Source organism: Ambystoma mexicanum, chromosome 4p (genome assembly GCF_040938575.1).
Source record: "Ambystoma mexicanum isolate Mex_15411 chromosome 4p, UKY_AmexF1_1, whole genome shotgun sequence".
NCBI classification, from domain to species: Eukaryota; Metazoa; Chordata; class Amphibia; order Caudata; family Ambystomatidae; genus Ambystoma; species Ambystoma mexicanum.
In genome coordinates this window covers 19,388,657-19,410,109 of record NC_090927.1, presented here as the reverse complement: position 1 = coordinate 19,410,109, position 21,453 = coordinate 19,388,657, and positions in this window count along the sequence as shown.

Here is a 21,453-nt window from a genome sequence, read left to right as displayed (position 1 = left end):
ACTAGGAGAGGGTAAGGTGCTCTTTGTTGACGGGTCAGCAACAATAGACCAGGACTATGGGCAAGACATACTGGGGCGGCAGTGGTGTGCATAGAACCGGGGGTGTATGAAACTCTAGTAATGAAAAGGCTACCTATGCAATACTCAGCACAAGCAGAGGAGCTCATAGCGATCATAGAAGCACTTCGAGCATCACAGGGTTGTCATGTGACAATCTATTCGGACTGAGCATACGTCACCACAACGGTGCATGCTGGTCTCTCATGCTGGAAAAGAAGGGGCGTCCGACAAGCAGACAGATCACGTGTGCTCCATGCAGCACTACTTAGTGCCCTGATTTCCACCCTGACAGAGCCATCCGTAGTGGCGGTTCTCAATTGTGCCGCACATACAAATAACACTGATAAAATCTGTTTGGGAAACTCGACCACAGATGTGGCAGCCAAGCGGCAGCCTACCTCCCATTACACATACTTGCTGAATATGTTGTTTCTACCATTTCCACACGACCAGAGAAGGACCCATACACAGAATTGCCCATAGTACAAATAGTAGAGCTCCAATATGGAGCACAGCAGGAAGAGAAAGACATGTGGCTCTAGTGCGGGTGCGTACAATCACCAACTGATCACATATGGAGACAACAATGTACAGGGAAGATAGTTTTGCCCATTGAACTACTACACACAGCCTTTGAACAACTACACTACCCCTCTCACAGCTCAAAACAACACATTGCAGCAGACATAAAGGAGGACTGATTAATTCAAAATCTCCAGGAACACCTCTCAACCATGGTCATACAATGCACTACATGTCAAGTGTTCTGCACTGGAATTAAGCTTGCCCTGCCCCTTCTGGACATTCTGTGAGCTCCATATTGATTATGCAGACATGGGAGGGATACCTCATGGTCATAGTTTATCCATTCTTGCGGTGGTTTGAGGCCGGCCCCTGTGCCCACCCAGATGCCAGATGTGCCACAAAATTCCTTGTACGTGAGGTGTTTCCCCGGTGGGGAATGTGCGATGTTTTGAGATCTGATAATGGCACGCACTTTTTTAATTAACTCTTCAAGGAAATCACTGCACTATTTGGTATTAAACACTTCATGTGCTCCATTTACCAGCCCCAAGCAAATGGCGTTGTGGAACGAATAAACAGCCGTCTCAAGAGTAAGCTTTCCAAACTTTGCAACAACCTAAACATTTAATGGGTGCATTGTTTACCCCTGATCCTGTTCAATTTGCACACTTAGACACCACCTCTCACCACACGAGATAGTAACGGGAAGGCACCTGCATACCCATCTCCCCTGTGAGAAGAACACCAGATGCTCATAGAGATGCAAAGGAACTGGGCGAGGAGTTCAAAGAATACTTGACAAACTTAACACGTGCGATCAAATGCTTCTCGCGACAAATCGCACCACCTCGCTCAGACACCACCCAAAACATTACAGATCAACTTGCAGACACAGCACTCACCCAACCTTTGTTGCCAGGGGAGCTAGTGTTTGTAAGGAGCTTTGTGTGCAAGTGGAACAACCCCAGGTGCCATGGGCCCTGCGAATTGGTGTTTTCCACCCCTCTTGCAGTAAAAGTGAAAGGGCTTTGATATTGCATACACCTTTCAGACATTCACAGGACCCTGCCAAATTCCTCACCAGTACCCTAAACCAACACAAGCAGCCCACCCCACCTTACTTAGCTTAATACTGCCAATCTAAGTGCATGTGCAAGATACCAGACATGCATTGCTGCTAAAAGCATAATCTCTGTAAATGTTTAAAAAACAACTATCTCTCTCTCTCTCTCTCTCTGTCACTCCCTCCATTTTCCCCTTCCCTTCACTCCCTTCACTCCCCTTCACTCCCCTCCCCTCCCCTCACCCTACCATCCCTATTAAGTACCCTTTTTTATTCCCATTACAGGAGAAAGAAGATCAATCATTCAACGTCAAATTGTTCATTGCATAACGATAGAAATGTCATTAATTCTAACAGAATGGATTCTTATCAATGCAGCTTGCACTTTACTGCTATGTTGTTCACCTTCCTTATGCTAATGTTGGAAATATATTGGGGGTCATCTTTAATCTGGACCAGCCATCTAAAGAGTGGAGAACCCGAACACAAGTACACCTCTTATTATAACCAACTTGCCAAACACAACTGTGTATATGTACAATACGTTGCATGCAAGTAACACCATTGCCTGTATGACCGTATGTATGAGTACTGTGAGGTCATGGTGACAAGAGTAAGTCAGACACAAGTGATCACGGTTCAAGGGTGTATATTTAACTGTATGCAGGGTCCCAAAATGCCTAATCTAAACCTAAATCTAAGATGGGAACAAGCGTAAACCATCAAATGAAAAATAAGGCAGCCAAACCTCACAACTAATACAAAAAAGGTATGGGATAGTTACTAAGAAAAGAAATAAATGTGCGTAAATAGTATGTCAGGATGCAGTAGCTTGGAACTCCCTTCTCCACTTTTGAAGCACGGGTAAGATGGGAGCTTGGAGCAAAGCGCACACTTGAGCTTTCCCAGCATGAGTTAACAGTTCAATTGGCAACAATCAGGACCGTCGATGGCCAATTGTTGTTTCTTCTTGAAAGTTTCTTGCCTTCGAGGGCCTAAGGTATTCACAGTACAAACAAACACAAAGTTCTCTTTGCAGTTCACGTCGTATGATGATTTCACCCCCAGGTCACCCTCTTCTGGGGCTGACCCTTCAAAACTGTTCCTCTTCTTAATGTATTTTGGGTGATGACTTCACCCCTGTATCTCCCTCGTTCGGGCTCAGACCCGTCTCGACTGTTGGCCTCCCTCTGCCGGGTTCCTTATGGCTTTCAACAAGTCTTCTTGCTATTGTTCTCACAAAAACAGTCTGTTCAACAGTTCTCTGTGAACCTCCCTTGCTCGGGTTCACGTGATTGCTTTGCATATTTACAGGGTGTTAGCCTTCCACCCTTGGATCTCCCTTTGCCAGACTCAGACCCTCTATGACAAGAGGGACAATGTACTTCTCCTGTCCTACGGTGCCTTCATTTCTCCCTCGATTAGGCTCGGATTCCAAGCAAACAGCGGGACAGTGGGCCTCATTCCGAGTAGGGCGCAAAGGGATACCGGGCACCGTTAAGCACATCAGTGCCGGTAATCCCTTTGCGCCCTACTACGAGGTCCCTTTGCGGCCCCGTCCTTAGCGCCTGCTTTTACTAGGTGTTATGGACGGGATCCGCAAAGGGGCTTCAGAGCTAATAACGGTACCGTAATTTACGGTGCCGTTATTAGCATCCTCCCCATTCCCATTGAGCCCTATGGGGGCTCAAATAGGAATGGGGAATGGCATTTGAAATGGGGATTTACCGGTCCCGCAAAGGGCGGAATGGACCAGTAAGTCCCCATACCACCACGTCGGTGGCGGTACCGGTATTCTTGTTAGTCATGGCGCTAATAGCGCCATGACTTGCACCAACCTTGGAATGAGGCCCATTGTACTTCTCTTGTCCCCTCCTCAGTGTCTCAATGTCTTTTCAAACAGTTTATAGTGGACATTCCTTGCCTTTGTCAACACACTGTTTCTCTGGACTTTAGACTTTGCCCCCCCTCGTTAGCACCCTCTTCTGGGTTCACTCTCGCTAACTTCACATTCACTTTCACTTGTAATATTCACGGGATTCACTTTCCCCTTTTTCCTTTCTCCATGTGGGATTCACTTCCCTTACTTTCTCATGTGTTTAGATCAAAGTCTTTCGATTGTACGAGGATTTTACTAGACCGCCTGTATGACTACTTTGACCTCTTCTGGTGGCTCTACTACGGCCTTCTGGTTTCTATAGTTTTGCTCAGACATGGATCGACCAGAGACTCTTGGATTGGCACCGATGTGGTTCTGGTTCCCTCTGCAGCTGGTCTCCCCTCAACACTTTTACAGTTCTTTCGCAGTTCATTGAAGTTAGGTTCAACCTTCCACTTTGCATTCTCCCCTCAATTCACCGGCGGTGATGAACCGCTTGGCTTTCTGCTTTACTGGAGACAAGGCCGGTACCAGTAGTTTCCCTCGCTCCCACCTATCAACGTAAACATGCTCTGTGTACTGTTGACATCTGTTGCAAGACACTTGTGCTATTGTCTGTGGCCTTAGGCTCTCCTCCACGAAGGTTCTGCTGGTCTGGGACAAAATGGGCAAGGTAAAACCTCTCGTCGCCACCCTCTAGCTTCCCGCCACCTTTCTCCTTCTCTTGAACTGCTGCATCTGCTTAGCCATCTCGTGCTGTCTGCCGTGCTCACAGTGTAGTCTCTTGCTACACCTTTGATCCCTGTGGGGAAAGGAAAGGGCTGTCAGGTGTGTGTGGTTATTGCCAGTAATTACCTGACACTACCTGACCCTTGTTTTGGGACATGTCTTGTAAACAGTTTCCTCATTGGTCCGTTTTCTATCACAGTAAAAAAAAGTATTCTTATTGGAAAAAGAGTGTGTTGAGGTTTCGAGTGTCCTATGGGGTAGGATGGGGAAGGTTGCAGTACAGAACATAGGGAATTGCGGGACCGGTAGTATTCTGTCATAAGAGATTGGGGTTTCAAAAGATGATGATCAGAGGGATGGGATTGGCAGGGTTTGCTGGGTAAGTGGAAATAGCGGGGTTCATGACATGAACACAGGGGATTGTGGGAATCATAGTGTTTTTTCTGATCAGGTTAGGAATGCAGAAAATGATAATCAGAGGGATGGGAAGAAGAAGGATGGGGAGTATTCGAATGGAGACCAGTGAAACAATGATTCTGGGAGTTATGCTTTTTAGGTGTAACGGGTTGGGGAATTTAGAGGATTGATTATGTATGGAGGGGGTGTTGGATCAGAGCAGTAGAGTTCTAATGGGAGGAAGGGAGGCAGATGCAAAACAGCCCACGCAAGCCTCAGATATCTCGCCCTCCTCTCCTTCTCTGGCAAGACACTGTGTCTCCCTTTGGGCATTCTCCTGATAATAACTCCGGGCTCCCCTACCCAGGCGATCTTTTCCCACTTGTCTGTTTTATGGGTCGGGATAAGAGAAGGTCCTCCCATTCTTGGCCACCTGAATAAGGGACTCTTGAGGTTTGCTATCTGAGATACACTCAGGTATTTAAAGTACAATGTTTGAAATGTTACTTCCACTATTAAAAACTTATTGTGTAGCATGAACCGTAGTGATAGCACCACTGTTAGCAGGAGTATATCACCAAGGAGGTGTATATCGCGCCATGTGGGGTACATTTAAAGCCCAAAACAGAACTCACCTCCAACAAAAACTGCATTTCAGCAGTCACCCAAAAACAGCTGTGCTTTTGTCTGCTAAGCACATAGGTGACAAGATTTGAACCTAGCCACCCAAGAATGGCTGCATTTTGTTTTCTTCACGTGAATCCAGAGAGAATAATTTCAATTCAGAATGGCTGTGCATTGCCGTTCTGTTATTTAAACATCCACGGCTGCACAGGAAAATGACATGCATTTAAAATGACATTGGCCCTCATTACAACTCAGGCTGTAAGGGGTTTACGGCGCCGTAAACAGCGCCGACCCTTACCGCCTGAGTACGAGGTCCCTTAGCGCCATGGCGGATTTAACACCTGCTTTTAGCAGGTGTTAAAATCCATGGCGCTAAGGGACCATGGAGTTAATTACGCCACCGTAATTTACGGTGGCGTAATTAACGCCTTCCCCACTCCCATTATGCCCTATGGGGCAAAAATGGGAATGGGGAAGGGTAAATGGGGATTGGGGACTTACCGCCCCGCCAAGGTCGGAATGGGGCGGTAAGTCCGCCAACCACCATGGCATAAACGTAGTTTACGCCATGGTGGTAAAGTCACGGCCCAGGCGGTAACTTACCGCCTGGGTCGTAATGAGGCCCATTGTGCTGGTGTTACTTTCATTTCAAACATCACACATTTGTGTGCTAGTAAAACATAGCCCTGTCCGTGTACTTCATTTTGAACACCATCAATTAAGGCATCTCTCCTAGAACAGCATTGTTTCATCAGGAAAGTCCATGAAAAGCAAAAGAATTCTGCTTTAAGTCTGCACGGCTCGGATTTACTTTTGGAAATAAATCAACACACGTGAAGTACTTCAAAGCTCTCTCTCGATTTGTGTCAGTTACCAAGAAACTAATTCCAGCATACCTCTGTGTCCAGAAACTGACTATATCTTTGAAGGGACTTTAAGAAAGTTAAATGCAAAAGAAACCATATTTGGTGATAGTAACATATGAGAAAAAGCACCAGTGTGTAATCTGCTTTTGCAAAGCAGGAAAATGACATTTGTGAAATTTAAGGTGAAATAATACTGTAGCTCGCACAGAAACACAATTGTACATGTGGGGAGAGGGGCTGAAAAAAATATGTATATTGTGCTTTGTTTTTCTACCCAAAAGACAACTCATCCTAGCTAGGCCCAGGAATTTCTGTCAAACCAGTTTGTCAGAGATGCCAATGTTGCACCTACTCATGAACTGATACTGCAAAGGACATGTGCTCTGTTCTCTTGGACCTGTTAGTGTGATAATTACAGGTTCCCCCAAACTAGGACAAAGGAAGGGGGTCAAGCCCTGTGTTTTGCCTCATAGGTGTGATTTCCTCTCCATTCATTCCCAGTGTCCACTGGAGGACTTCAAAAGTGGAGTCCTGGAAACCCTTGTGCAAGCTGACCGAGGGGAGACAATTTGGGTTGTGGGGGTGGTAGCGCCACCCATATCTTTGGAAAATTCCCCTCATTGACAATGCTGAACATTTATGTTTTAAGAGATTTTTCCCTACAAGCGGAATACGCAGTAATATGATATTATGTCAGTTTTAATGTGATTTTGGGACAAGCACAATAAGACTATGTGTGGCCCTGTGGCATGTGGTAGACTGAAATGGCAGTAAAAAGGCATTTCTGGGTGAAGCATAAATGGCACAGACATTCAAATTGGGGAGAACATGTCAGATGCTAGTATGCATATATGTAACCATTTGCAGAATTTTAGATCTGATGTGTCTCCTAAAAACTGCGAAATTGTGCCGAAGGGCGATGCAACATCGCACAGAATTGGCGTTCGAACCAGCATATTCCTTGTGAAATATGGTATCTGCCTATCTGATTTGTATGATGTTGACTATTGTAAATATGAGGTTTTTGTGCCACTGGTGCGACAAAGCAAGTCATAAAATGCACACACTGAAACTGAGGCCACTTCCCCCAAACCAATCAGCTCGGAGGGAGATGGGGGCATTAGTAGCCTGGCGTATCCCCTTGGAGGGGTAAATCCAGAGTATGTCCACCCATATTGTAAAAGTCTCTGATGTCACTTTGCCTATATAAACAGGAGGCAAAGAGACACAGGGGACTACACTGCACTACACTGAATGAACTGACTGAATCTACTGACACTTGCTTCCTGACTGACTAACTGCCTGAATTCCTGTCCTGCTAACTCAAACCCCAAATCCAGATCCAGAGAGAAACCACTGATCCAGGTCCAGGCAGAACCACCTATACAGAACCACATTCATCCCAATAATCCAGGGAGAAAAGAGCAGAGGCCGCTGATCCCCTTTAGGATAATCCAATAACCAGACCCTTTGCCCAGCTGATTCTTCCCGCTGTCCACCGTGACCAGACTTTGTCCAGCTGTTCCTATCCAAAAGAGACCAGCCGTCCATGTGACCAGATCTCTTGACCCCGCTTCCCAGTGAACAGATCTCTGGCCTGCTGTCCAGAGACCCAGCTAGCTGTCCAAACTATCCAATTCAAGTGTATTTTTGTAAGTATCAACATCACCTCGCACCCTAAAACTGTATATCCCGCTCTTTTACCTTGCATTCTGTTCAAATCCTATAAAAAAGAAAAAAACACAAGAATCCTAGTCACCTCCCAAACTGTTAGTATTCTCTGTTTACCTTTCCCTAGAAGAATCCATGTTAGTTCATAGATGGTAGCATCTTTCTTTTCCATTGCTTTCAATTATTTGTGTAAATTCTTAGTATAATTTGAAATAAATTAATGAATTCCCCTATAATGAGGTATGCGGCGTGAGCTGGTTATAATGGAAAATTAACTCTCTTTGTTTGCAGCGTCTTTCTTTAGTAATATAGCCATTAAAATATAGTCTTAGTAAAACGAATCATTGTCCTAACAAAACCAATTTTGCCCGTTTATTTGCTTTTCTTTAAAATACGATGTCTCTTTTTCCCATACAAAACCCAAACATAATCTCCTACATTGTCATCCTTTTACCTCAGTACACCTTCTGTGATGTGCCTTTGTTTCCCCTCCCAAACACCGATTTTCGATTTTGATTGTAAAGCCCACTTTCTTAGCTGTTTGCCAATTTAAAGCATTTAAAGCCTGTGTGAAATAAGAAATTGCAATTCTGCCATGTGTGATTTTTGTTGCATTATTTTCCTCCCAAAATCGATCTTCTCACCTGAGTTCAAGTAGCTTTAGTGCCCTGCTGAGTAGCCTGTAAGCTTCATTGTCTCTTTATTACAACCACTTGAATTTCTGTCCTATCTATCCATCCGCAAATGTAAACTGACCACTAAGTAACCAGTGAAATCCGAGTATGCCATTTTGCTCATTTTTAGGGTTTTCATTTTTTGGTCTCCCATTCTGGGGTGGTGGGTCAAATTTGAAAACCGATTTTCCCTCTTCTTTCTAACTCCTTGCCACTGCTTTCCATCCACACAGAATTTAGTTAGCAGGTGTTTGAGGAAGTGTTGCAGGGGGAGTGCATAACATATGTGCTATCTATGATTGTGAATAAAAGGTGAGTTTAATTCCATTTCTATTTAAGGTTAATGTAGATGATGTTGGAAAGTTGAATTAAATGTATTATAAGCTTTGCCTTTGTATTGTCACCATACTGGTGATTGCTGCCCTCATTTAGATTTTGCTTGATTTTATTTGAATAAATATTTCATTGTTACGCACCAGTCTGGTTCATAAATCCATTGCGGCACAGGGTATTGGTTAAGGTGGGTGTGAGACGGGTTGTGTGCCTTCTCAAAGTAGAATCCGAAATCAATAAGGATAAAAAGCGTTTTTATTGTGCGTCATATTCCTTGCCAGTAGAAAGAGCCTTGGTCTGGAGTGTGCTATGTCGTAAATCCTCTACAGCCATGACAGGATGAAAAGACAAACACGTAGGCCCCAATATGATACATACCATGGCCTAGGTCTGGATGCTGTCGAAGATATCTGCCAACCTGAGCATTCAAATAGTTGGTATTCTGACATGAGTGCAGTGGGTAGACAAACATCCAATAGTCGTGGCTATGTATGCTCGTTGATACTGCACGCCTCGGGGGCACCCAAGGTTCTAATAGCACAAGAGGTACCAATTATAGAGGCACAATGCCTGATTAATCTCATGCTATGTAAGCTAAAAGGCACCTTCCAGGCACACAACGTGTGACTACAACTTGTCGATCTAGATGCCCAGAAATGCAAAGCCAGTCTGACAAACACCAACTGTTTAAAGCAACCATATTTGGTGATGGAGGGAGCAAATTATGTTATTAACAGGTGACAGGAAACAACCCTCACTTGACGTAGGCCTCCTGGGGTTCCAAGAAAAAACAGTGGGACTCGTGGAACAAACATGTGCACAAATATGGACAGAGCATATTAGAAACCTGGCATGGATTGCAGCAATTGATAAGCCAGTGAAAGTGCACCAAGAGGAGAAATATGAGTTGTGCTTTTTCAGCAAAGCAACTGTCGTTGTCGGCTCTAATGACCGATGCAAAAGAACATTGTTGATTCCAGATCTAAAGAGAGGCACAGTGGCAATGATGCACTACTACTGGGTGTGTGGCCAATAAGCGTACTTGCACCTCCCACCATCATGGAGGGCCTATTGTTCGCTGGCCATGCTGCACTCAGCACTACCAGTAGTCCCAGAAGAACAGTTGCCTGACGAGGTACCAACAGTGTCCCCAACGATCACAGATGGAACATTGAACTATCTATCCAAAGACACATTGACACTGCTTGAAGAAATACCCGAAGAATACAAGATGTTCAGCTCAACAGAGACATTCTTCGCATTACTATTAATACCAGGCTTAGAAGCATGAGCTAATCTTAAGTGTTGGCAAATGACGCAGAGCAGGGGTTCAATGTCATAAGGGTCAAGCTGCACGCTCTGGGGCTGATGACGATGCAGAACCGTTAAGTCTTGGATTTGCTGACGGAAATGGAAGGAGGTGTGTGCAAAAAGATTGGGAGTTCATGAAAATGGGTCCCTGTCACATGTCATAGCTGCAGTTCACGACCTGAGGGCCAACATGAAGAAAGAAGCGGGTGTTCAAGAGGAGGACTGGTTCACAATGGCTTTCAGCTGGGCCCTGTCATGGCTGCGAGCACTGATGAAGATACTGGTGCCTATCATTGTGTTTATCCTGGATCTTTATCCTGGATCTTTTTTGCATGTGCCAATTGTGGCTCTGATGTTGTGCCAAAGCAGTACCTGATAGTGCAATGATGATGATTTCAATTGGCATTGTGCTCATTGCACAAAGTAGGTAGAAGTACAAACTGACCACCCCATCCCCCGCATGGTCCCCATACCCTATGGAGATGAAGTAGACAGGCTATACCACACGATCATTTTCCCTCCACCAGACTCTGAAAATGATATGGAAGTATGGGTAGGTTTAGCAGGGGACGGGGGCTGCATCTATATGACATTTTCTCCTGAAGAGTATGCGCGAGCGGGAGAACGCCTGCAAAATGTATGTAGGTCATGGATGCCAATAAAGAGAATGCCCCCACATGAAGCTGCAGTGAAAAGGGAAAGCAAGTGCATAGATAGACAGGCGATGTGCCAGGGAGAAGAGGGTTGTGCTAAGGAACTGGGCATAAACACAATATTGCATGAATTAGAGATGCATAGACTTAGGTATGGTAATGTTTATTTATATAGCGCCTATACACAAGCAAGTGTTTCAAAGCGCTTAAGGAGGGTGGGAAGAAGGGGAAAAAACAACAGTCGCTCAGAGCCCTTGAATTTCTGAGACAATAACAGTCTGCACAGGCAGAAATAAGTGTGTAAAAATAAATCTAACAGTTTGGATACCACAAATAGGCCTAAAGGCGATTCTGCATTTTTACTAGTGCAATTAAGGAGGTTGAGACAAGGGAGAACAGGAAAACGATCTTCAGACGTGGTGCGCGGATGCATACATATACAGGGATGCCATTTTGTAACTATGATGAACAGAATCAGTCCTCCATAACTGCGCGGTAAAACGTAGGCCCAACGCAAAATCCTGAACAGGCTGTAACTCAGAGAGTTGATGAACCTGTGCTGCTAATTCCCACAGACACCTCCCTTTGTCCTTTAACTGTTGCAGTTACTCGCTAACTCAGGGAAGAATTCGCCCTGCAAGGCCATGAGACAGCCCCAGGCTCCTTGCAGTGCATTCATCACAGCCAGGCCAACAGCAGACCTCCAGCCCACCCGTAGTAATGGCACCCCCCATTGAACCAGTCCAAGAACCCCTGCATTCCACGATAGTGGGCAACCTCCGACCACCATCAATAAAACCAATGGCCATAAAAGATCTAAATGAACACCACTGTGTCACCTTATCCCATAAATACACCCTTTCTAGTACGAGGTACAGGGAGGAATAAATTATAGCTCAAAATGAGAGTGGAATCCTTGGGCGCGTAGAGTGCAATATTAACCGAGCAGAGAATGTGTGGGTCAGCATGACCGTGTTCCTCCCCCTGTGCCAATCCCCAAGTTTCCCAGGTGCATGCCATGACAATGTGGTAGTGTTATCGTACAATAGTAACCCTGGAACAGCAACATGTGAAAAGTCTGACCTTCAGTCCCTGGGGAGACGGGCCCAGCTGACCCCACGTGAGGGGAGACAAATGGACGAGACTGGAGCCAATAATAGCATGACATCCCCTATGGAACAGGCCCATGCATAGGGACTCACCAACCAGCCATGTATGTTTCGACTATACGTAATGATGTCACTAATGACGCTGTATCCAAAGGGCACACTTATCAGATGATTAAAAAGTGGTGATGGGAATCTACTTTGGCGCCATTCTTTATTGACTATGAATATGAAGTGATGACGCTGTGTTGCTCATGCAGACTCTGGCAGAACGTTCTCGAGCAGCAGATTCCTTTGCTTGCAGCCTTACCTTTTGTACAATTAAAACTAGTTATTCTTGCAAGCAATCTCTTGGCCTTTTTGTATTCCTTCTACAGTGAGCATACAGGGGCGTGCCTTCATCACCTTCTCCAATTCTTCACATCCTCCACCTGTTGTTACTGCCTCTGCCAGCCTCTTCCAACTGCAACACCCTCATCCAACTCTTTACAACCTTTGCCTGGCTACGTAACCTTTCTCTCCCCAACCCTACTTCCCCTTCTCCACACTCCTTGCACTCTGGAGTCCTCAAATGCCAGCCACAACCTGTTAGGGCACCTACCTGGCTCTCACCCAGCTCACATCTCTGGACGTGGCGGGTGTATCCACGGTTCCGGCTCTGGAGGGTCGGCATTCCGCGGCGGGTCACCTGCCAACGTACTCGCTCGCATGCACGGACCTCGTGGGTAACCAGGAGCGAGGATGCAAGCTTGTGTTCCAAGTCTCGTTCTGGTTCCCGCTCGGCCACGACGCATGCGCAAGCCACCCTGCGCTCCAAGCCTCGTTTCCATGCCGGACACTGTAAATAGCATCCGGCTCTTTGAACAAATCACATCTTAACGCGGTTTGTTCTTGGCTGACAGCAGCATTTGGTGCCTTTTGTCCAGTTCCTGTTCCTGCCTGATTCCTGGCCTGGCTCCTGTGCTTCCTTGCCTGGGTTCCTGGGTACTCCTTGGGTCTGGTCTTCCTGACCACCATTGGGGACCTGAGCCTCCTTGGCTCATCACGGGTGTTTCCTGGCCTCTCCAGGGATCCTCGCTTTGAATTACCTGTTCCCAGTCTCCTTTTGGTTCTCGCCCCTTGGTTCCTTGGTTGCCCACCCTGGGGCTCTTGAGGTTTCCTTCTTCTTTCGTGCCTACTCTGAGTCTGAGTCCTGCCCCGGGTCCCTCCTGTTCCCTACTGGGTTCCTCTTCCATTTTGGACTCCAATCTTCTGTGCTTGTTGGATGCATCCCTTGCCTGCCTGGCTGAGGGTACCAGTCCCACGGATCTTCGCCATTTACCCTTGCTCTGCTTGTGGAACCCTTCTGAAGAACATCTTCTGTCACTCCAGTGTTCGGAGACTGCCATCCATCTTGGACTGTAACCTGTTTGAAGACTCCATTAACCTCCCTGTCAGTGCTTGCACTGTCCTGACATCACGTTAATCCGCAGGGAGGTGTATCCGGGGCGTCGGGAGGTGGTCCCCATCCATCCCTGTTTCATTGGGGTTGGGTTGGGGTTACCTCCTTGCGTCACCTTCTCTTCACCCTGTTCCTGGATCAGGCAGCCTGGCTTTTCCGGTGCGAACAGCAACTGAAATCTCAGGGACGCACACCTTAAAAGATTAAGACGCCTCACAACCAGCTCTGATTCGGAAATGGATGACTCTCAGGAATTGAGGAATGAGATCCGGGCCCTACGCACTGAGATGACGGCATTGCATCAAGAGAATCTGGCTTTGCATCAGTTGGTTGCCCAAGGAGCCACTTTCAGTACACCGGCGGAGTCAGTAATGGCTAAAACCAGTCCAGTAAAATTTGATGGCGATCCTAGACGGGTGGCTGAATTCTGCAACCATTGTCGGATCCATTTTTTGTGCCGTCCTACGCATTTCAATCAGGATAAGGTCAAGATTGGGTACATCCTGGGAAACTTAACCGGGAATGCACTGGCTTGGGCTACACCCTTGGTGGTAGCCAAGAGTCCCATTTTGGAGGATTTTGTGGCCTTTGAAAAAGCCTTCCTAGAGGTGTTTCAGTCCTCCAACATTGCTGCTACTGCTCAGAATCAGTTTATGGATTTAAAACAAGGATCCAGTGACATCATTACCTACATCAGTCGTTTTCGACAGTTGGCCACTGATTCCCAATGGCCTGAAGTTACCCAGAAGACCCTTTTCCGTAGAGGATTGAGGGAGGAATATAAGGACAAGTTAATCCATATTCCTGAACCTGAAACCTTCCAGGCCCTTTAAGAACAGGTGATGCGGATTGATCACAGATTGTCTGAGAGAAGGGGTGAGAGATGCCGCTTGGAAAGAACTGTTCCGAGATATGTGCCAGTACCTGTCAAGACGTCCAGTTCTGTTGAACCACCCGCTGAACCCATGCAATTGGGAGTGGTCAGAGGACCCCTATCTGACGCTGAGAAGAAACGAAGACGAGATCTTCGGTTGTGCCTGTATTGTGGGGCCTCTGGTCATTATCTCAACACCTGTCCCTTAAGACCACTTCGGAAGTTGGAAAACAAAATGGCCTATCGTGTACGGTGAAGGCGACGGTGGTCCTCTCTTCCTCTCCAGTCCTTCCTGAATCCTTGCAAGTTCGACAACCTATGCAACCGGTCGTGCTCATGGCTTTGTCTATCAAGGTCTTTTGGCCAGAAAAAGAACCCATTGAGGTACAGGGGTTATTGGATTGCGGAGCCTCAGAGAACTACATGGATATCGAATTTGCCACCAGAAATAGTATAACCTTGTACGAGAAGAACTGTGCTTCAGTGGTGGAAGTTATTGATGGTACTCGATTGTCTTCTGGTCCAGTCCATCAACACACTGAGACGATGAATTTGTGGATTGAGGAACATCATGAACAGATATCCCTAGATGTCATCAAGACGCCCTCATATCCCATCATATTGGGATTACCTTGGTTGTTACATCACAACCCAAACATCAACTGGGAGACTCAGACTTTGGTTTTTTGTTCTGACCGTTGTCTGCAGGAATGTTGTGGTACTGGGTCTTCTTCGATGCAACTATCAATTGCCACCCAGACTGAAGGGGATGGCGTGTCCCGCCTACTCTCACTTACGTCAATGCCTTCTGAGTACTCTGAGTTTCACGGGGGATTTTCTGAACCAAAGGACATTCATTTACCACCTCACAGAACCTTTGACTGTGCCATTGATTTGTTACCCGACACTGTGATTCCACATGGTAAGGTGTATACCTTGACTGCCCAAGAGAAGGAGGTTTTACGGGAGTATCTCGAGGACTGTCTTCAGAAAGGGTATATTACGCCTTCCAATTCACTAGAAGGATTCCCGTTATTTTTTGTGAAGAAGAAGGAAGGTACTCTGCGCCCATGTGTCGATTATAGACAACTAAATGACATCACTAGGAAGGACCGATACCCACTTCCCTTGATTTGGTCTATTCTGGAATCTTTACGTGAGGCACGAGTATTCTCCAAGCTACATCTTCATGGGGCTTATCATCTGGTACGGATGATGAATGGAAGACTGCATTCAAGACACCATCTGGGCACTACGAATACCGAGTCATGCCCTTCGGGTTGTGCAATGCCCCCGCTGTCTTTCAGCATTTAATGGACCATATATTCTCTGATCTGATTGGAACAACGGTCTGGGTGTTAGAGAGAATTCTCTGTTTAGGCTGAATTTCCTAACCTAGTGAGTCCCCCAGCAGCTTTGCTGGATGTTTGGGGTTTCTTTTTTCCTCCTGCCAAGAGTGAGACTCTTTTACCCTCACTCTTGGGCATGATTTGAGTGTGTTTCTTTGAATCTAGATGTGTTTAATTGGCTATGGGGTCTTTTACTCCGTAGGGCTTCAAGTGTTTTTGTGATGTGTGTTACAAAGCACCCTCAGTGCAGTAACACAGGGCTGTCCTAGTGACCCCCCAGTATAGACTCCATACCCTGGGACTGACTACTGTCTCCCACGGCATGTAAAGTCACCATTGACTTTACTAGTCTTGAATTCTAAACAGAACCAGTACAAACCATCATATTGTGGACATAATGGCTGGGGCAATTCAATTGCCCCGGGGTCTGTTAGTCGAGGGGGCATGTCTCCGTCTCCCCTGATCGAGTTTTGGCTGGTGGCAGAGGATACTACTTTTTATATTCAACCGCGAATATTTCTCTATGGGATTTTCCCATTGTTCGAGGCTACTATCTTTATTTATTTAATTACGATGGCCTCGAAATTACCGCCGGTTTATTTAATTAATATTAATTCTCTGGTTGGTATTTTTGCCAAAACTCGGTTCTAAAATGGCGTTTGTGTTCTCTTCTGTGACTCCAACCCAAGTCGAGCCCTTTGTTCCAATTTTTGGCGGGCTTCTCCACAGAAGCCCTCCAAAGTGGTGACACTCTGTCTGGGGTACATAGGAGGGGTGGAGGGGGATTTAGGCACCCTGGACTGAGTTGCCTAGGCAACTCAAGTCGCACTCCGTCCTGATTGGCCCAAGTGGTGAGCCGGCCGGCTCACCACTTAGCATGTTTGAGTGACAGCTAGGCTGAGTGAATGGGGGTTTTCTGCATAAAAGCAGGGCTTTGGGGACTGGAACTTCAGTAGTCGCCACAGGATCTAAGAATCCGACGAGGGAGAAGCTGAGGTGACCTGCCACGACGACACCACCGGTGGAGCCCTGCTGGACCGTCTCACCACTTTTCCCAACGACAGAGGAGATCTCCCGCCGGAGAGTCTTCTTCCTTTGACTGGTGGGGATAAACAGTTTCATCGTCTTTTCGCCTTCCCGACATATCTCGTGGCCGCCTTGCCTGTGCCAAGCACCCCGGCAACCGGAATACCACGTTTTACCACGACCGCGAATTAAAGGGTACCACCTTTTAACTGGAAAACTCTGCGGCTGGTTTCTTCCCTGGTAGTGCAACGACCTTCATCTTTCCTCCAACTCGAGATCTTCTCTTCCCCTGGACGACGACGAGACTTGCACCCACTGCCAGGAACAACTGCCACCGCTGGAGGATCCTTCCCACTTAACGGACCATGTCCCGCCTGGCTTCCCTTGCCACCGACTGTACGGGGTAGATTTAGCCCCCGGCTTTCGAACCTGGATTAGCCTGGGACACCCTGGCTAAACTTTTCTGAGCCTCTCTAAACTCTCTCTGAACTCTCTGCAAGACATTCTAAGCCTAGTGTAACTGTGATCTTGGGCGCATTTGTGCTCTGCTCTCTCTAAGAGTGGGCCCAGCCTAAGGACTATGGCTCACAAGTGACTTTTGCTCTTCTGCCCTGCTAACAATGTTCCTGAATCTTAGAGTGGTGTACCTTTCCATATTTTGTCTTTTTCCCTCCCTTTCTCACAAACTTATTGGAGTGCCATCAATAGTTAAGCGCTCACCTCTGTATGAAAATAAGTGGTGTTTTACTAAGAGTTATCTGATGAGAAATAAGGGTTGTATATATTATAATAGTAACTGTGTTTAGAGTGATTTACAATAAGAGTGCTGGAGTGTTTCAAACAGTGTGTTTTTAAATAAATAATTATATACTTTGATACCAAAGCTCTGGTCAGTGTTTGTTTGTATTATTGTATCTGAGAGCCTATTGTGTATACTTTGCATACTGCCTAACTCTTCTTGGGGGAAGTCTGACTGCTCAGCCACAGCTACCAGGTAAATCTGGGTGGTACAGACTGCTACCAAGTGGGTTTACTGCTAACACCTGTAGTCCTAAATCTTTTGCAGTGTTCCCTAAGGGAACTGCACAGGTTTCTGCCTAACACTGGGTATACTTGGATGACATTCTGGTGTTTTCTAAGGATCTAAGAGAACACATACTACATGTGAAGGAGGTCCTCAGGCGGCTACACAAGAACAATCTTTATGCCAAGATTGTGAAGTGCCTTTTCCACCAAGATCACATTGAATTTCTTGGTTATGTAGTCAGTGCTTCGGGCAAACATATGGACCCTGCCAAGGTTCGTGCAATTTTGGAATGGAGACCTCCCAGTGATAGACGCTCACTTCAACGTTTTCATGGATTCATCAATTTCTACCGATGATTCATTCCGTTCTTCTCCCAGTTATCTGCACCTCTATGCATTCTGACCAGTACCAAGAAACCCTTTGTCTGGGGGCATGAAGCTGCTGCTTCATTTGAACAGCTAAAGGAGGCCTTCAGTACTACTCCAAAATTCCACCACCCTCAGGACAACCAGCCATTCATTGTTGAAGCTGATGCTTCGGATTTTGCTGTGGGAGCTGTACTACTCCAGAATGACCCAAGCACCGGGATGGAATTCCCTGTGGCATACTATTCCAGAAAGCTAACAGCTAGTGAACAAAATTATCCTGTTATTGAAAAAGAACTTCTGGCCATCAAGACCGCTTTTGAAGAATGGCATCATCATCTCCTTGGGGGGTGTTTTCCGGTGGAAGTCCGCACTGACCACCGAAACTTGCAATTTTTGCGTTCCCTGCAGTGCAGGACCTCCTGTCAGGCTTGATGGGCCTTCTTCTTCTCACACTATGATTTCCATATCACCTATGTACAAAGTAGCAAAAACGTGAAGGCAGATGCTCTTTCCCGCTCCTTGGTCGATGACATCCAACATGAGGGCCGGAACCAATCTGTGATTGCCGCAAAACATTTTCTCCTGGCTCTTCCATCATTTCTGCATAGGGTAGCCCAAGCAGCCCTGACAGATCCCACACGAGTCACCTTGGTAAGACGTTTCCAGATGAAGGAGAAGGATGAATTGCTTTTTTTTCGGAACAGATCCTACTTACCCATGGAGGAGCTCCGTAAGACGATACTACAGAGTTTTCACTACTCCAAGATAGGGGGCCACCGTGGCATCTGGTCGACACAAGAACTCATTTCATGACAGTTTTGGTGCCCTAGATGGGCCCTTCAAGTCAAGCGTTATGTTGAATGCTGCCCCATCTGTGCCCAGGTCAAGGTTCCGTGCAGGAAGTCCGTAGGCCTGTTACATCCCACAGAAACCCCGCCTTTCCCTTGGCACACGATCCCCACCGATTTCATTGTTGATCTTCCACCTTCTGAAGGTCATACCTGCATTATGGTCGTTGTCGATTGCTTTACCAAGTTGGCTCACTTCATTCCCTTCACAAGAATTCCTATGGCTGCCCAGGTTGCACGAGCCTTTCTGCATAACATATTCCGTTTGCATGGATTACCTGGCAAGATAATATCTGATCGAGGCTCTCAATTTGTTTCATCCTTTTGGGGTCAACTGTGTCAACATTTATGTAACCACAGAGCACTCAGTTCTGGACATCATCCACAAACCAATGGACAGACTGAACAGACTAACCAGACTTTGGAACAGTACCTTTGCTGTTTTGTCAATGCTTCTCAATCCAATTGTATGTCGCATCTTGATTTGGCCGAAGTTGCGTACAACAATTCTGTTCATTCTGCAACCAGACTGAGTCCCTTTTTCTGCTCCTTTGGTCTTCACCCCAGGTTGTTGCTTTTTTCACCGGTCCAACCCAGTATGGTTCCTTCAGCTAATTATGTGGTCACCGAAATTCAAGAACTGCAACATCAAGTGGCTGGTACCCTAGCCAAGGCACATGAGAGCATAAAGATGCAGGCCGATAACCATTGTAACCTTGAGCCTTCATTTCGAGTGGGGGATTTCGTATGGTTATCCTCCAAACATCTGCCTGCTCGAAATTTGCCTTTGAAACTGGCTCCCAAGTACTTGGGTCCCTTCCAAATTAACAAGAAGGTGTCTTCGGTAGCCTTTGAACTTGCGTTACCTGACTCTTGGAGAGTACATCCCGTTTTTCATGTTTCCTTGTTAAAGACTTACCTTCCGGACCCTGACAATCGGTCTTGCCCCCGACCTGCTGCCATTGATATCGAAGGTTCACCTGAATTTGAAGTACAAAAAATATGCGATTCCCGCTATTCTAGGGGAAAATTGAAATACTTGGTTGATTGGAAGGGTTATCCTGCCTTTGATCGTACTTGGGAACCTATGGAAAATGTACATGTTCCCCGTTTGGTGAAGGAGTTTATTCCCGTCACCCTTGGAAACTGCATGCTTCTGTTCTTTCTGAGGGTGGTTATGGTGTTAGGGCACCTACCTGGCTCTCACCCAGCTCACATCTCCGGACGTGGCGGGTGTATCCACGGTTCCGGCTCTGGAGGGGCGGCATTTCGCGGCGGGTCACCTGCCAACGTACTCGCTCGCATGCACGGACCTCGCGGGTAACCAGGAACGAGGATGCAAGCTTGTGTTCCAAGCCTCGTTCTGGTTCCTGCTCGGCCACGACGCAAGCACAAGCCAGCCTGCGCTCCAAGCCTCGTTTCCATGCCGGACACTGTAAATAGCATCCAGCTCTTCGAACAAATCGCGTCTTAACGTGGTTTGTTCTTGGCTGACCGCAGCGTTTGGTGCCTTTTGTCCAGTTCCTGCCTGATTCCTGGCCTGGCTCCTGTGCTTCCTTGCCTGGGTCCCTGGTTACTCCTCGGGTCTGGGCTTCCTGACCACCATTGGAGACCTGAGCCTCCTTGGCTCATCACGGGTGTTTCCTGGCCTCTCCAGTGATCCTCGCTCTGAATTACCAGTTCCCAGTCTCCTTGTGGTTCTTGCCCCTAGGTTCCTTGGTTGCCCGCCCTGGGGCTCTTGAGGTTCCCTTCTTCTTTCGTGCCTACTCTGATTCTGAGTCCTGCCCCAGGTCCCTCCTGTTCCCTACTGGGTTCCCCTTCCATTTTGGACTCCAATCTTCTGTACTTCTTGGATGCATCCCTTGCCTGCCTGGCTGGGGGTACCAGTCCCACAGATCTTTGCCATTTACCCTTGCTCTGCTTGTGGAACCCTTCTGAAGAACATCTTCTGCCACTCTAGTGTTCGGAGACTGCCATCCATCTTGGACTGTAACCTGTTTGAAGACTCCATCAACCTCCCTGTCAGTGCTTGCACTGTCCTGATGTCACGTTAATCCGCAGGGAGGTGTATCCGGGGCGTCGGGAGGTGGTCCCCATCCATCCCTGTTTCATTGGGGTTGGGTTGAGGTTACCTCCTTGCGTCACCTTCTCTTCACCCTGCTCCTGGATCAGGCAGCCTGGCTTCTCCGGTGCGAACAGCAACTGAAATCTCAGGTATGCAGCGTTCTAGGGACGCACACCTTAACACAACCTGCTCCAACACACACTACCAACCTGGGTTGCTTAGCTTATACAAAAAGTTCTATCTCCCCCTGCCTCCAGCATCATTTGGGTCAAGTTAAGGCTGGGGGTCCAGTGTAGCTACCTACTACACAGGCTAAGTGAAGGCAGTATAGTGGGTAATCTGGTACACTGCTGCTGGGCTGGTAAGTACAGGGGGTTCTAAGCTTGTTTGTATGTTCTGTGAATAATATGTACTCTTCATCCCTTTTCCCCAGGGGTCAGCCACTAGTTTCGAGGCTAGGGAGATGAGACTGTTCAGCAAGAACCTTCCTAGGGGTCTGGGCAAGCAGGAGCTCACTGAGAGTGACTCCTCTCTTGGGGACAAGGACTCCCATTCCCGTATG